Source organism: Haematobia irritans, chromosome 4 (genome assembly GCF_050003625.1).
Source record: "Haematobia irritans isolate KBUSLIRL chromosome 4, ASM5000362v1, whole genome shotgun sequence".
Classification (NCBI taxonomy): domain Eukaryota; kingdom Metazoa; phylum Arthropoda; class Insecta; order Diptera; family Muscidae; genus Haematobia; species Haematobia irritans.
In genome coordinates this window covers 148,471,861-148,490,113 of record NC_134400.1, presented here as the reverse complement: position 1 = coordinate 148,490,113, position 18,253 = coordinate 148,471,861, and positions in this window count along the sequence as shown.

Below are 18,253 nucleotides of genomic sequence, written 5' to 3'. Positions count from 1 at the left end.
TTTAAAATCGCCTCTGCTTAGCCGAAAAGTTATAAAAATGACTCTAATTTTCCTAAACTTCTAATACATATATATCGAGCGATAAATCATAAATAAACTTTTGCGAAGTTTCCTTAAAATTGCTTCAGATTTAAATGTTTCCCCTACTTTTTTACTAACATTGTGTTCCACCCTAGTGCATTAGCCGATTTAAATTTTGAGTCTATAGATTTTGTAGAAGTCTAACAAATTCTGTCCAGATCGAGTGATATTTAAATGTATGAATTTGGGACAAACCTTTATATATAGCCCCCAACACATTTGTCGGATGTGATATGGTATCGTAAATTTGGATCTACAAAGTGGTGCAGGGTATAATATAGTCGGCCCCGCCCGACTTTAGACTTTCCTTACTTGTTTTTTCTAAATATGTGGTATGCGGATGTTCTTTTTTTACCATTTTGCATATTATATATTTTTTTCGGAGGAATCGGTGATCTTGTGCATTTAAGGGTTAAGGACATTTTGACTTGAAACATAACATAATTTCTACTGGAAGTCGAGCCTGAATTTGGAAATTTAAGTTGTCGTTATCACCGTTTTAAAAGACTTTGACAGCATATGAAGAAAAACAAACTGAAAAAATGAAAAAATAAAATGAAGTACGCAAAACTCTAATTTACAAGAAAATTGTGTCTTTCATTTGCCCTTACTTGAATTCTGCGCTTTTTTGGCTCAGAATCAATACCAAAATCATTAGTGTAAAAACAAAATCTTTGGAACAGGACATGCTTTTTATACCCTGCGCCACACTGTGGAACAGGGTATGTTATTATAAGTTAGTGCATACGTTTGCAACACCCAGAAGGAGACAAGATAGACACATTGTGTTCCACCCCTGGGCATTAGCCGACTTAAATTTAAAGTCTACAAATTTTGTAGAACTCTGACAAATTTTGTGCAGATCTGGTCAGATATATATCATCCAATACATTGGATATGCTATCGAAAATATGGATCTACAAAGTGATAAAGGGTATAATATAGTCAGCCCCACCCGACTTTCATTACTTGTTTTTCAGTGTATTTATGCGTAAATTTAGTACAGATTCGTTTTTGACTGCATACAGATGAAATGCGTTGATTGACCATCTTATATTAATATACTTGGCCCCGAAGGACATGAAACATTTCTTACTTCTTTATTTGATGAGCAAAAGTAACAGCATACCAAGTCACTACAGTTTCCTTTTTTGGCATCTCAAATAACGGAATACAATTTACTTCAATTTTTGCACGAAGTAATTCATTTCTTCCTCCATAAAAAAAATTTACTTTTTTCTGCCAAGAGTATGAAAAATATATCTTGTTGTTTGTAAAAAAGAATTGAAATTGAATCATAAATCACGAATCGTATTTGTTGTGGCATTAACATACGTGTATCCATTTCCTGATATATCCTACATCATATGACAGAGCTGCTACGAAACAAACAATATTCTGCCGCGGGGCAAAATAGCAGGGATGACTATCTAACATAATTTTGCTACTATGTAGAATTCAACTTATTCTTCTTCCTTATATTTATAGCTGCGTGTATGAGTGTGTGAGTGTGTTTGCATCCACATATTATCCTGCCATAGTGACCTGGTTCCTTGATGAATATTTTTTATAGTCTGAATGAATGCTGATTATGGGTGCAGGGTATGCTTATATATACAATGAGCGCAACAATGCGAATGATAACAATAAAAAGTTTTCTTTTATTCCAACAAAATGGAAAACAGATTGGACAAATTATAAAACGGACTTCCCTTTCGTTTGAGAGGCATGATGATTGTGGCCTACATTATTATGCGATGTTTAGCTATGGCACAAATGCATCAGGAAGGTATAGCCACTTACATTATGAATATGCTCTTTTATGGAATTTAATCAACATTCAAATGGGCATAAGAATGCTAACGTAGTCGTTACATCTCATTCTGACAATTGCTACAACAAGTATACACGGCCAAAAGTTCAGCCGGACCGAATTTTAAATAGCCACCACCATTAAATGCACATAATGGAATGGCCACATGCAACAGACACACTAAGAAAAAAATACTTTCCTCCGGAACGAAATTTTAAACAAACGAAATATCCCTTGGTTATAAAGTATTTTCTTCGAGAGCATATATACCCGAATTTATGATAATCGATGTAATGATTGTCTTTAATATTTTTATACCCACCACCATAGAATGGTGACGGGGGTATAATATGTTTGTCAATCCGTTTGTAACACATCGAAATATCGATTTCCGACTATATAAAGTATATATATTCTTGATCAGGGAGAAATTCTAAGACGATATAACGATGTCCGTCTGTCTGTCTGTCTGTCTGTTGTAATCACGCTACAGTCTTCAATAATGAAGCAATCGTGCTGAAATTTTGCACAAACTCGTCTTTTGTCTGCAGGCAGGTCAAGTTCGAAGATGGGCTATATTGGTCCAGGTTTTGATATAGTCCCCATATAAACCGACCTCCCGATTTGGGGTCTTGGGCTTATAGAAATCGAAGTTTTTATCCAATTTGCCTGAAATTTGAAATCTAGAGGTATTTTATGACCATAAAGGGGTGTGCCAAAAATGGTGAGTATCCCATATAGACCGATCTCCCGATTTTACTTGTTGGGCTTATAGAAACCGCAGTTTTTATTCAATTTACCTGAAATTGGAAATCTAGAGGTATTGTAGGACCACAAATACGTGTGCAAAAACTTGTGAGTAGCGGTCCATATTTTGGTATAGCCCCCATATAGACCGATCTCCCGATTTTACTTCTTGGGCTTATAGAAACCGCAGTTTTTATTCAATTTACCTGAAATTGGAAATCTAGAGGTATTGTAGGACCAAAAATACGTGTGCCAAAAATTGTGAGTATCGATCCATGTTTTGGTATGGTCCCCATATAAAACGACCTCCCGATTTGGGGTCTTGGGCTTATAGAAACCGTAGTTTTTATCCAATTTGTCTGAAATTGGGAATCTAGAGGTATTTTAGGACCATAAAGAGGTGTGTCGAAAATGGTGGGTATCGGTCCATATTTTGGTATAGCCCCAATATAGACCGATTTCCCGATTTTACTTCTTGGGCTTCTAGAATCCGAAGTTTTTATCCTATTTGCCTGAAATTGGAAATCTAGAGGTATTTTCGGGTCATAAAGAGGTGTGCCAAAAACGGTGAGTATCGGTCCATATTTTAGTATAGCCCCCATAAGAACGATCTCCCGATTTAAGTCTTTGGGTTTCTAGAAACCGTAGTTTTTATCTGATTTGCCTGAAATTGTAAATATTCTGGTATTTTAGGCTCACAAAAACGTGTATCGGATTAAGTTTTTATCGGTCCATTAGGTAATGCCTCCATATAGACCGACTTCACTTCTTGAGGATGTAGAAGGCGCACAGATCATGAAAATTGCTTGAAACTCAATGTAAAATTTCCAGATTTTACTTCTACAGATTTAATATTTCAAATCAAGACGTTATTTTATAATTTTCTTGCACACTTACAAGAGATGTTAATGATTCCTCTAAAACTCAAACAAAAATGGTCCTTATAAATCCAGAATCTGATATAGTCCTCATAGGTGAAATCTTTAAATTTATCTTCGGGAAGTGCCCTCAAGTCCTCCAGCCCTCCTGAAATTTCAAAGGAAACCCTAATATTTGGTTCATGGTGGTGGGTATTTAAGATTCGGCCCGGCCGAACTTAGTGCTGTATATACTTGTTTTATTTGCCTTTAAAGAAATTTACTTATGCATCAAGAGATAATTTTGTTTTTCTAGAATTTCGTTCTTCATAAAAGAAAGCTCTTCTTACAGTGTATATAGAATAAAATGTGGTATAATTTTGGTTAATATCGGACTTTGTTATAAACACATGAGGTCATAAATTTAATATTAAAATATCAACTTAATTTGATGGACCATACACCCAAAGCAAAAATGCTATACTACGGAACGGAAATTTGGCCAAGCGTTAGAAAGTATTTTCTTCAAGAGAAAATATACCCATATTTATGATAATCGATGTAACGGCAGTGTTTAATATTTATACCCTCCGCTACACTATGGCACAGGATATTATAAGTTAGAGCAGGGCTTCTTAAACTTTTTTGTAACGTGACCCATTTTCGTAATACGAAATTTTTAGTGACCCCCAACAAAGTATACTTTAATTTTGAAAATGCAGGTTCTAATGATTTTATATAGAATGTATTTAAAATAATAAGAATGAATACAGATTAATATATTTACTATAAATTTCTTATTACAAAAAAAAATTAAAATTAATATCAAAATTCCGAAACCAAACAAAAAATGTATGTCCATGTAAAAATTTAAATTAATTCAAAATTCGCAAGCAAATACAAAAAAAGTATATATTTAAGTTTGTTTGAGCAAATTCTAGCTTTAAATTTTTATCGCTCGAAAGTTCCGCGAATTCTTCTTGAGCTTTTAATGGAAGATGTGTGACGTTTATAAAATCAAGGAATAAAATCCTGTTTCTTGCGACCCCTCATAATTTTTTCACTACCCCTTTGGGGGTCGCGACCCCCAGTTTACGAAACATTGGGTTAGAGCATAGGATTGCAAATTGTCTGACCATTGCCAAGGTCAGACCGGCTCCTGAAGCAATCTAGCCATGTCCGTCCATCCGTGTGTCTGTGAACATATTTTTGGTGATCAAACTCTAGGTCTTCAAATATGGCACAAGTAGGGTTTTCAGATTTAAATATAGCTCCCATGCATATCTTTCGTTCGATTTACGTTCAGCTCCACACATATATCTGTCGCCTGATTTTGTATTTTTTGTATTTTATTGAGTTTGGTTCCTGCACAACAAGACTCAAGGTCCTATAATTTACAGTACAGGCATTTGATTGTATGCGAACAGATTTATATCATAACAAAATTTAATAAAAGTAATTAAACTAAAACGAAATGTAAAGTTATGGTTTAGATAAGATAAATGAGTGACACATGAGGTAAAAAGAAATGATTTTTTGCTACGAAAATAAAAAGCATAAATAAATAAATAAATAAATAAATAAATTGAAAGTTATCTTAAACAGGGTCAATTAATAAACGTTTCTAGAGATTATATGAATCTTATTGCCAATTAAAATACATTATAATTATGATAATTACAATGAAAAGAAGTGAATGGATAGTGTAATTTATTTATTATTGTGGAACATGTCAATATTAAAGAAAATATATAAAAACTTTGCTTTTGAATTGTGCTCTGCTTGCAATGAAGAATTGCCATCCGATACAACATATCTGTGGCGTAGTTGGATTAAATTACCGGTTCTACCTGATGCACTAAACCGTAATCTATTAAATAGATGATCAGGTTCCTTGTCCACAATAATCCTATGTAGAAATACTAAGACACGAATTTGATTTACACTCATATGACCAGAGAGGCCAAATTTTTACACCGATTTATGTGAAATTTTGCAGAGGAGTAAAATTAACGTTATTACTATGCATGTAAAATTTGGTTGAAATCGATTTGCCCGATTTAGATTCCTGTAACCACGGATGTCAATGTGTCACGCCGAATTTTTGCAACTTAGCACTGCACCCTAAAAAAATCGCTTCTGTAACATATATCCCAAACACATTTTGCATCAAGCATATATATTTTCAGGATTGGTCCAAACAAACTATTTTTAAACAAGTATATACGGCCGTAAGTTCGGCCAGGCCGAAGCTTATGTACCCTCCACCATGGATTGCGCAGAAACTTCTACTGAAACCGATGGCAAGGTATCTTAAAACTTCCTAACAACGTAATATATACCACATAGTCCATACGTGGTATATATTAAACTACAAAAGGGCCGATAAAATACGTATATAATTAAGTTTAAAGTTTCTATAGAAATAAAATTTTGACAACAGTTTCTATAGAAGTAAAATTTTGACAAAATTTTCTATAGAAATAAAATTTTGAAAAAAATTTTCTATAGAAATAAAATTTTGACAAGCATGGGGATTAGCGGCCTTATACTAACACCACGTTGCAAATTTCAACCGGATCGGATGAATTTTGCTCCTCCAAGAGGCTCCGGAGATCAAATCTGGGGAACGGTTTATATGGTGGCTATATATAATTAAGGACCGATATGGACCAATTCTTGCATGTTTGTTAGAGACCACATTCTAACACCATGTTCCAAATTTCAACCGGATCGGATGAATTTTGCTCTTCCAAGAGGCTACGGAGGACAAATTTGGGGATCGATTTATATGGGGGCTATATATAATTATGGACCGATATGAACCAATTCTTGCATGGTTGTTAGAGACTATATACTACCACCATGTACCAAATTTCAACCGGATCGGATGAAATTTGCTTCTCTTAGAGCAATCGAAAGCCAAATTTGGGGGGTCCGTTTAAATGGGGCTATACGCAAAAGTGGACTGATATAGACCAATTTTTGCATGGTTGTTAGAGATCATATACTAATATGTACCAACCAACTATGTACCAACTTTCAGCCGGATCAGATGAAATTTGCTTCTTTTAGAGCAATCGCAAGCCAAATTTGGGGGTCCGTTTATATGGGGGCTATACGTAAAAGTGGACCGATATGGCCCATTTGCAATACCATCCGACCTACATCAATAACAACTACTTGTGCCAAGTTTCAAGTCGATAGCTTGTTTCGTTCGGAAGTTAGCGTGATTTCAACAGACGGACGGACGGACATGCTCAGATCGACTCAGAATTTCACCACGACCCAGAATATATATACTTTATGGGGTCTTAAAGCAATATTTCGATGTGTTACAAACGGAATGACAAAGTTAATATACCCCCATCCTATGGTCATCAATAATTTTAAAGAATTTTTCTGAATTTTTAAAGTCAAGTTGACCTAACACCAAAAATTGGTCCACATCGGTCCATAATAATATATATAGCCCCCATATAAACCGATCACCTGATTTGAACTCCGGAGCCTCTAGGAAGACCAAAATTCATCTGATTCTGTTGAAATTTAGTACGTGGTGTTAATATATGGCCTTAAACACCCATGCAAAAATTGGTCGAAATCGGTCCATAATTATATATAGGCCCCATATAAACCGATGCCCAGATTTGACCTGCGGAGCCCCTTGGAAGAGCAAAATTCATCAGATTCGGTTGAAATTTGGTACGTGATGTTAGTATATGGTATCCAAAAACCATGCAGGAATTGGTTCATTTCAGTCCATAATTATAAATAGCCCCCATATAAACCGATCCCCAGAGTTGACCTCTGGTTCCTTTTGGAGAAGCAAAATTCATCCGATCTGGTTGAAATTTGGTACGTGGTGATATGATCTTTAACAACAATGCCAAAAGTGGACCATATCAGACCATAATCATATATAGCCCCCTTATAAACAGATCCCGAGATTTGGTTTTGCCTAACTACGTCCATATCGGTCTATACACAGAAAAAAATTTCACGAAAAATTTCCCGATTAAAATTTCAATTGAGTTTGAAAAAATATTCAATTAAAAATTTAATTGAATCAACAAATTTTTTAATTGAAACAAAAATCAATCACAACAATTAATAGTATCAATTAATTTTTTAAATGGATCAATTAAATTTTTAATTGACCTTCAATTAATTTTTTAATTGATATTATCATTTCTGTGATTGAAGACATTTCAATTAAAAAATTAATTGGATCAATTAATTTCGTGATTGAATAAGAAAAAAATTTTTTGTGTGTACACACAAAAAATTATCACCAAAATTTTTTCAATTATGCACTTAATTGAATTTGGAAACGGATTCAATTAATATGTTAATTGATTCAATTAATTATTTAATCAAATCCGAATAAAAACCAATTAAAAAAATGATTGATATTTGTTACGTTTCCAATTAAAATGTTAATTGATTCAATCAATTTGTTAATCAATTCGGAAATAATTTTCAATTACAAACGTGATTGAAATTTTTCCGTTTCCAATTACACATGTGATTGATACAATCACCTTTGTGACTGAAACTGAATAATTTTGAGAAATGGAAAGAGCGAAAAGAGAACAAGAGAATAGGTATTTATTCAACAATGTATGATGGAGATATCAGTCTGTGGAAGTAACTCGTAACGAACGGTTGGGTTTTTGTTTTTCGCGTAAATTGAAAAACATGATTGGCGACATTCTGTCTGCTGCATTCAAAATGTGTGCATAAATATTTTGAACGCAACAACAAATCATAGCAAAGGGTTGAAATAAATAAAGTGTGCAACAACAAACGGCCACGTGGTAAAGGTTTGAAAAAATATATGAGAGAACGCATTTGAAATTACCTGCGTTTGTGTTTTGTGGTATTGTAAAAATGGAAAACAATCTACGTTTATTGAAGGTAAGAAATTGTGAAATGTGAATACCGTTTTCCATTGAAGCCTTTTTACATTAAACGGACTAAAATAATACATTTTTTATTCATTCCTTTTAGTGACCAATTTTATTTCGTGAAATTGACCAATCAATCCCATCAACTCCATCATTTTATCAAATATATAAGAATATGTTTGCAATAAAAACAGTGGGTATTGATCTTTTAAAATTATAAATTTTTTTCACTCCTAGTTTTCTTAAAGCCAAGAGCGGTATGGGTTTGTTGGAAGATTCACCTTGAAGTTGCGAAGTGGCGTTGGCATTAAATTGCATTTTTGTTTTACCTGCCTTTTTCAGTTTGAACCCAAGTAGAGAGCAGTATATCTGGTATATAAACTAATGAGCTGAATTATGTAATGGTAAAAAAGTTCTTTCTTTTGGATTTAAAAGATTTAAAAATATTAAAACTATCCGAAAATAATAAAAATATGTATTTTCCATTTATATTTTTTTCTATTTCCAGAATTTGCAAAGTATCATCAATATAATACCAAATATTGCATTGCTTTCCCATTAATTTTGTCTTCGATTGGTTCAAATTTTAATAGACGATTTCAATGTGTGGAAATTTTGGAAAGGGATTGTTACTAAAATTAAATTACCGAGCTCCTTAATACACCTTTTTATGCTAAAATACTGCAACTGCAAAAGAAGATTATAAATCTGCAACCTGGAACTAAGAATTGAACTTGATATTCTATGCATGTGATGTTTAACAAAATTAACTTTTAATTTAACAAAATTAAATTCGAATTATTCTGTTTACTTTCAGAAAAACTAATTTAGCTTATTGGAAATTTAGGCGCATCTACATATTAGAAGGAACATGCTGACATGGTTATTATAAGAAGATAATGATTTATATAATTTATTTTTTCACCCTATAGTTGTTATTGATAATAATTGTATTTGTAAGTTATGTTAGAACAAAACACAAATGACAAGAACAAAATTTATTTGTCTATTTCATAATTCAAAAAATAATAATATATTAAATATGTTTTATAAGAAACACCTTTTCTTTTATTTCAAATAAAACTAAATACGATTTTGGGGTCGCAATATATAAATTTTTTGATTGAAATTTATAGCCAATTTTAATTAATTATTTAATTGAATGAATCAAATAGTTGATTGATTTTTGTCGCGAAATTAATTAAAATTTTAATTGATTCAATTAAAACTGTGATTGAATTTTATGTTAAAAATCAATCAAACTTCTACTGAACGGGGGGTCCGTTTATATGGGGGCTATACGTAAAAGTGGACCGATATGGCCCATTTGCAATACCATCCGACCTACATCAATAACAACTACTTGTGCCAAGTTTCAAGTCGATAGCTTGTTTCGTTCGGAAGTTAGCGTGATTTCAACAGACGGACGGATGGACGGACATGCTCAGATCGACTCAGAATTTCACCACGACCCAGAATATATATACTTTATGGGGTCTTAAAGCAATATTTCGATGTGTTACAAACGGAATGACAAAGTTAATATACCCCCATCCTATGGTGGAGGGTATAAAAATCTTTCAAAAATAGGGCATGTTTTTCGACACTTTATTTTAAAGACGTGCATGCTTTTTTTCAGTGTAGACATAGTTATTTTTTTATTTGTTAAAGAAACTTTCATAGTTGAAGGAACAGAGTGAAAAGTGCAAAAATGTCTATAGCTCTATACGAAGTTTACAAATTTTAAGAAACGAACTATTTTGTAGGAAATACAAATTTAGTAAATCTGTAGGCTTCATTTGTAAAATTTTAACAAAAAAAAAAAAAAAAATAATATCCATGGCCTTTGTACCCTGAAGGCTTCACTGTTATTTTGTTTTGAGTGAGCCAATTGTAGAGCTTCTGCAGAAAATCAGAGGCGGAATATATAAATCAGAAATTAAGGCATATTAAATTTTTCCCAGTTTCAAATGCACACAAATTTATTCGCAGTAGCTTAAGGCCAGTAATTAATTTCCATATGCGCTCTCTTATATTCATGGAAAATGAAGGGGAGAAAGCCAGTGCAAAGTTTCCTCCTATGTAACAAAGTTCAATTAACGAACATTTACGTTACGTGTTATGAGGGCTTTTCCTTTTGTTGTTCTTCCTTGTAAACAAATAAACAATGTCATATACGTGCATACATACACACCCACATACATACAACGCCTGCACGTATATGTATCGTTCCACCGGATTTTATTATATCACAAAAGGTACAACACTTTGGGTGTTTGGCCAAATGGGCACGCGTATGTCTTCATTTGTGAAAGAGAAACAAATGTGATTTCGAGGAGCCTTGGGCTATATAATTTAACATAAATCCGAGTATGTTCATAAAAATAACATATTTGTTGCGGTTTTTGTTCAAAAGTAAATTTATCAAATACCATTGCAGAAGCAGACAAATGAGACGACACGCGCTTTGTGGTAGCGACACGCATCTGCCGTTAAAAGGTGAACATTTACTTTTATAAGGGCGTTGAGATGTGCCATGGTTGCCACTCGTAAACGAAAGGATTATACCAAAATTCTCGTAAATGAAAACATTGTACCAAATTTCTATTAAAAATCTAACAAATTTAAAAATTTTGAAATTTTTAATAAAATTTTTTAATTTGGTATGGAAAAAAAAAATTTTTGTATTACATAAAAATTTTTTATATCCCATGACATTCCAAAAATTTTGGAATTTCACCTTATTAACTTAGGCTTTAATATTTTACTGGTGTGCTACCATATTCAGGTTACTATCATATATAAACCGCTCGTCTGACGGCAGACCGATTTATTCCAGTGACAGTTAGTTTTATTGTTTACACGCTTACAAATGCACATTGATGTTTTGAATTCAGAAATTAAGTTTTTCGTAATCCAATTCTAGCGTAATAGTGCCCTCCAGTATTTAAATGCCCAGCAAAAAAAAAAGAGTATCAAAAAAAGTAGTTTGGATCCCCAATGATTTTTTCTTCTTTTTTACTTTTTTATTGATTTTCATTCCTTTTTGAAAAATTTAATTGTCCAAAACTTAAAACGGGCTTATTCCGTACTTTCTAAAACTTGTCCAAAATAATTGCAGCGGAAGTGAAAAAAGTCGATAGGGCATCCCGGGATACGCTTTAAAAGAAATGTTGTCATGAGCGTGACTCACGACTCACGCACGAATCACGAAAATTTTCGTGAGTCACAACAATTTCGTGTCACGTGCACACCTCTATTATGCTCCCTCCACCATGGATTGCGTAGAAAGTTCCACTAAAGATTGCCATCTATAATCGAATTAGTTGGGTTGTGGTAACACTTGTCTTAGGCCATATGGAGACAGTTTAAATACCTATATAAACCAATTAAATTCTTGATCGGCTTATATAGAAGAATCTATAAATAATTATGAACCAATAGCGAGCCAAATTTAAACTAAGACGGTTTTGCGCCCGCACACTGAAAAAAATATTGTCGTGGGGTCAAAGATTTCATGTCTTTAAAATACGAATGCAAATTTTGCTTAGCATAAAAGACGCATTTCTTTAGTATAAAGTTTTTTCCTTGACCAAAAGTCGATAAACTTTTCAATGAAGTCGTATTGTCCTTATAATTAAGTGATTTGATTTAAAAAATCCATGAAAGAAAAAATGTTTGGGCTAAGGTCAACTTGACTTTAATAATTAAGAAAAAATCTTTAAATGAAATGAATGAATGAAATTGTCTTTAAATTTGTTGTATTTTTGCATCTTGACTACAAAGCAAAAAATCGTTCAAATATAGGACATGTTTTTGAACACTTTATTTTAAAGACGTTTTTTACTTGAAACACAGCATAATTTCTACTGGAAGTCGAGTCTTAATGTGGAAAATAAAGTTGTCGTTATTTCGTTTTTAAAGGACTTTGGTAGCATATGAAGAAAAAAATCTGAAAAAACGAAAAATTAAAATTTGCTTCCTAGAAGCAAGTACACAAAACCCGAATTTAAAAGAGAATTGTGTCTTAAAAGTATCCTTACTTGTATTGTCCGCTTCTTTGGCTCGGAATCAATACCAAAATTTAAAAAAAAGTCAAAATCTTTGGAACCGGGTATGCTTTTTTTTCAGTGCAGGAAGCACGGGAAATCAAATATGGGGATCGGTTTATATGGGGGCAAAATATAATTAGAGACGAATATATACATTGCATGGTTGTTAGAGACCATGTAATATATAAAATTAAGGACCGATATGGTCCATATCGGATGAAATTTGCTCCTCCAAGAGGCTGCGCAAGCCACACCCAGAGAAGGAATATGATCACCTCAAATATATTTCAAGAGCAAAATGTTATTTTTGGATGGTGACCATTTAACATGTTTATCGCATCCATGCTATTTTCTCGGAAATTATGTATATGATTTCGGCAAGAATGTTATGTTTAGCGAGAAACCAATATTTTTGTGACAAACATGCGACATGCTCATCCAAAAATAACATTTTGCTCTTGAAACATGTTTGAGGTGATCATATTCTTTCTCTGCGTGCATATCTAGGGATCGATTTATATGGGGGCTATATATAATTATGAATCGATGTGGACCAATTTTTGCATGGTTGTTAGAAGCCATAGTCTGACAATACGTACAAAATTTCACCCGGATCTGGTGAAATTTGCTTCCCCAAGAGCCTTCACAAGCCAAATTTGGTTGGTGTGGTCGGTTTATATGGGGGCTATACCCAAAAGTTGACCGATATGGCCCATTTACAATACCGTCCGACCTATAAAAACGACTTGTGTCTAGTTTCAGGTCAATAGCTTATTTCCTTCGAAAGTTAGCGTGGTTTCAACATACGGATGGACGGACGGACGGATATCGCTAGACGGACTATGAATTCCACCGCTACCCAGATTATATTATATATTTTAGGGCCTTTGAACCCAATATTTCGATGGGTTACAAACGGAATGATGAAGTTAATACACACCCCATCGTATGGTGGAGGATATAAAAATGACACATCATTTTTATATCCTCATATCCTCCAAGGACACCTTTATTATTGTCCTTAGCATTTGGGCGATATACATGTTGGGTACGTGAACTGAAAAAAGGAATAATCGGTTCCAAAGATTTTGTCTTTACACCAATGATTTTGCGGAGAATTCAATTAAGGATACTTTTAAGACAGAATTGTCTTTTAAATCTGAGTTTTGCGTACTTGATTCTAGGTAGCAAATTTTAATTCATTCGTTTTTTCTGTTTTTTTCTTCATATGCAATTAAAGTTCTTTAAAAACGTGTTAACGACAACTTATATTTTAAAATTCAAACTCGATTTCAAGCAGAAATTATGCTAGGTTTCAAGTTAAAATTGTCTTTAAAATAAAGTGTTGAAAAACATCTCCTATTTTCAAACACGTTTTTGCTTTGTATTCAAGATGCAAAAAGACAACAAATTTAAAGACGATTTCAGTAATTGTGAAGAATGACCTTAGTCAAACAAAATTTTCTTTCATTTTAAGATGCCCATTTTTAAGTTGATTCGCTTAATTATAAGGAAAAAACGACTTTATAGAAAAGTTTATCGTCTTTTGGACAAGGAAATAAACTTTATATCAGAGAAATGCGTCTTCTATCCTAAGCAAAAAACGCATTCGCATTTTAAGGACATGAAATCTTTGGCCTCACGCCAATATTTTTTTCTGTGTGGGTACAATCTTAGATGAGAGCTTAACGATGGAACTAAATGAAAAAAAAAATTTTACGTGATATTATAGATTACGCAACTTAAATTTTAGGATGCGAAATTTACAAAATATTAAGGACAAATTACTTTAGAATAATGAAAACTTAATTAAATTAAAGTTTATAATCTTTGCTTTAAACATTTTTTTCATTAAACTTAGGACACAAATTTTGTAAATTTGCGTCCCTCCGTTAAAGTCATATGCCTTTGAACTAAGGCCAATTTTCCTTAAAGTAAAGAAACACATTTTCGATTTAAAGAAATTGTCCTTAAATTAACTGAAATATTGAAACTTTAGATTTAAGATAAACACGCTTCAAATATAGGCTACGACTTATTTTAAGGATTTAGCGTCTTTGGTTTAAAGTTTTTGTTTTTGGATAATTTGGATTTTTAAACTGGCATTTGTTTGTACGTGAGAACCTTTATTAATAAACTGCGAAAAGGGAATGAAAATTTGATATGTTAAATGAGATCTGTATCTTAATTTTAATTTTATTGTAAAGCCACATATATATATATATATATATATATATATATATATATATATATATATATATATATATATATATATATATATATATATATATATATATATATATATATATATATATATATATATATATATATATATATATATATATATATATATATATATATATATATATATATATATATATATATATATATATATATATATATATATATATATATATATATATATATATATATATATATAGGGTTGTTAGAGACCATATACCAACACCATGTACCAAATTTCAGGCGGATCGGATTAAAAGTGAAAGTGGTCCAATATTGCCCATTTGTATACCATCTAACCTACATCAATAACAACTACTTACGCCAAGTTTCAAGTCGATAGCTTGTTTCGTTCGGACGTTAGCGTGATTTCAACAGACGGACGGATGGAGATGCTTAGATCGACTCAGAATTTCACCACGACCCAGAATATATATATAATTTATGGAGTTAATATACCCCCACCTTATGGTGGAGGGTATAAAAAGTTATCTTACCATCGGCAAGTGTTACCACAACCCAAGTAATACGATCATACACCGAAAAAAAGTTAACTGTTTTATAGGAAGAATGAACCACCACGCAATAAAATTAAACTAATTTTACTCCATATTTTGATATTTGCACAAAGCGTAGTTAAAACCAGGAAATTTTAATGCCCTGTTGTACTTTTTAACTTCAGTTCACGAAATAACATCTTCTCATAGAAGAAACAAGTATATACGGCCGTAAGTTCGGCCAGGCCGAATCTTATGTACCCTCCACCATGGATTGCGTAGAAACTTCTACGAAAGACTGTCGTCCACAATCGAATTACTTGGGTTGTGGTATCTTAAAACTTCTTAACATCGTTTTCTAAATTGTGAGTTAGTCCATACGTGGTATATAAGACAAAAAAGTTATGTATAGTTAAGTCTACAAATAATTACGAATCGATATGGACTTTTTGCACGGTACGTAGAGAGCCAGAATTGAAATACGGGGGTCGCTTATATCGGGGCTATATACAATTATGAACTTGGTATGGACCAATTTTTGTGTGATTGGAAATCGATTTATCTGAGGGATATATATAACTATAGACCGATATGGACCAAGTAAGGCATGGTTGTTAACGACCATATACTAGCACAATGTACCAAATTTCAACACACTCGGATGAAATTTGCTCCTCCAAGAGGCTCCAAAATCAAATATCGGGATCGGTTTATATGGGGCTATATATGATTATGGACTGATATGGACCACTTTTGCCATGATTGTTAAATATCATATACGATCACCACGTACCAAATTTCAAGCAGATCGGATGAATTTTGCTTCTCCAAAAGGCACCGAAGGTCAAATCTGAGGATCGGTTTATATGGGAGCTATATATAATTATGGGCTGATAGGAACCAATTCCTGCATGGTTGTTGGATACCATAGACTAACATCACATACCAAATGTCAACCGAATGGGAACAATTTTGCTTTTCCAAGGGGCTCTGGAGGTCAAATCTGGGGATCGGTTTATATGGGGCCTATATATAATTATGGACCGATTTCGACCAATTTTTGCATGACAGTTTGAGGCCATATATTAACACCATGTACCAAATTTCAACTGAATCAGATGAGTTTTGGTTTTCCAAGAGGCTCCGGAGGTCAAATCTGGTGATCGGTTTATATGGGGGGCTATATATAATTATGGACCGATTTCGACCAATTTTTGCATGGTTGTTAGAGACCATATACTTACACCATGTACCAAATTTCAGCTGGATCGGATGAAATTTGCTTCTCTTAGAGGCCTCGCAAACCAAATCGGGGGATCGGTTTATGTGGGGGCTATATATAATTATGGACCGATGTGGACCAATTTTTGCATGGTTGTTAGAGACCATATACTAGGTTAGGTTAGGTTATGTGGCAGCCCGATGTATCAGGCTCACTTAGACTATTCAGTCCATTGTGATACCACAGTGGTGAACTTCTCTCTTATCACTGAGTGCTGCCCGATTCCATGTTAAGCTCAATGACAAGGGACCTCCTTTTTATAGCCGAGTCCGAACGTCGTTCCACATTCCAGTGAAACCACTTAGAGAAGCTTTGAAACCCTCAGAAATGTCACCAGCATTACTGAGGTGGGATAATCCACCGCTGAAAAACTTTTTGGTGTTCGGTCGTAGCAGGAATCGCACCCACGACCTTGTGTATGCAAGGCGGACATGCTAACCATTGCACCACGGTGGCTCCCGACCATATACTAACACCATGTACCGGATCGGATGAAATTTACTTCTCTTAGAGGCCTCGCAAGCCAAATTTGGGGGTCCGTTTATATGGGGGCTATACGTAAAAGTGGACCGATATGGCCCATTTGCAATACCATCCGACCTACATCAATAACAACTACTTGTGCCAAGTTTCAAGTCGATAGCTTGTTTCGTTCGGAAGTTAGCGTGATTTCAACAGACGGACGGACGGACGGACGGACATGCTCAGATCGACAGAATTTCACCACGACCCAGAATATATATACTTCATGGGGTCTTAGAGCAATATTTCGATGTGCTACAAACGGAATGACAAAATTAATATACCCCCCCCCCATCCTATGGTGGAGGGTATAAAAATGAACTAAAATAAAGAAGAAAATCATTGGTGTCAAATCATGACCATTTTAGGCATACAGTAGTTCATTCTTACTATTTTTGGGAATCGTACGAAAAAATTTTCATTTGTTTTAGTCCATATTGAACTTATGTATACGGTCATTGAACTTAATACGCACGTTTAGTTCATAAAATTTTTGAGACATAAAACTTAAAAAACTTAAGATTTCATTAAGCTGTGGAAAATTTCGATAAAAATAATAAAATTTAACTAGAAGCAAATAATTTTTTTCCAATAAAAATAAGTTAAATTTAGCGTTAGTTTAACTACAGAAATTTTTTTCTGTTCAGATGACTGCCTTTGGTAGAAGTTTCTACGGAATCCATGGTGGAGTGTACATAAGATTCGACCTAGCCGAACTTACGGCCGTATATACTTATTTTGCTTAGGATTGTAGTGGATATAATATTCACCACCAGTAACGTTGTGATGAAACAAAACAATTTCCTTTGTTGCCTCTGGAATTAATAATTGACAGTTTTTAGAGTCGTCAAAGGAAATTTTTAAGTTACGATATTTGTATTGAACTAGAGCTCATATTATTGCCAACCTGAGGACATGTCTTATTTTGCAACACAAATAATCCGAATATAAAATTATTAAATTCTAGCTATAGCTTAAAGAGTTAAGACCACATTGTAGGGTTTATGAATTCCAGCCAAAGTATGGGTCGTTTTTCTTTGTCTTGTACATTCTTTGACTAAAATAACTATCACTTGTAAAAGTTTTAAGAAAATTGCTTAAATTAAGTGTTTGCGTATAGCGTGTCATCCATATTGATGGCATTAAGTTATAGACCAAAGGGTAAGTTTACGATGGTTTAACTAGCTGGCATTATGAAAGGTCGAGAAAATCAAAAAAAAAAAATAATAATAAATAAATCACACTCTCCTC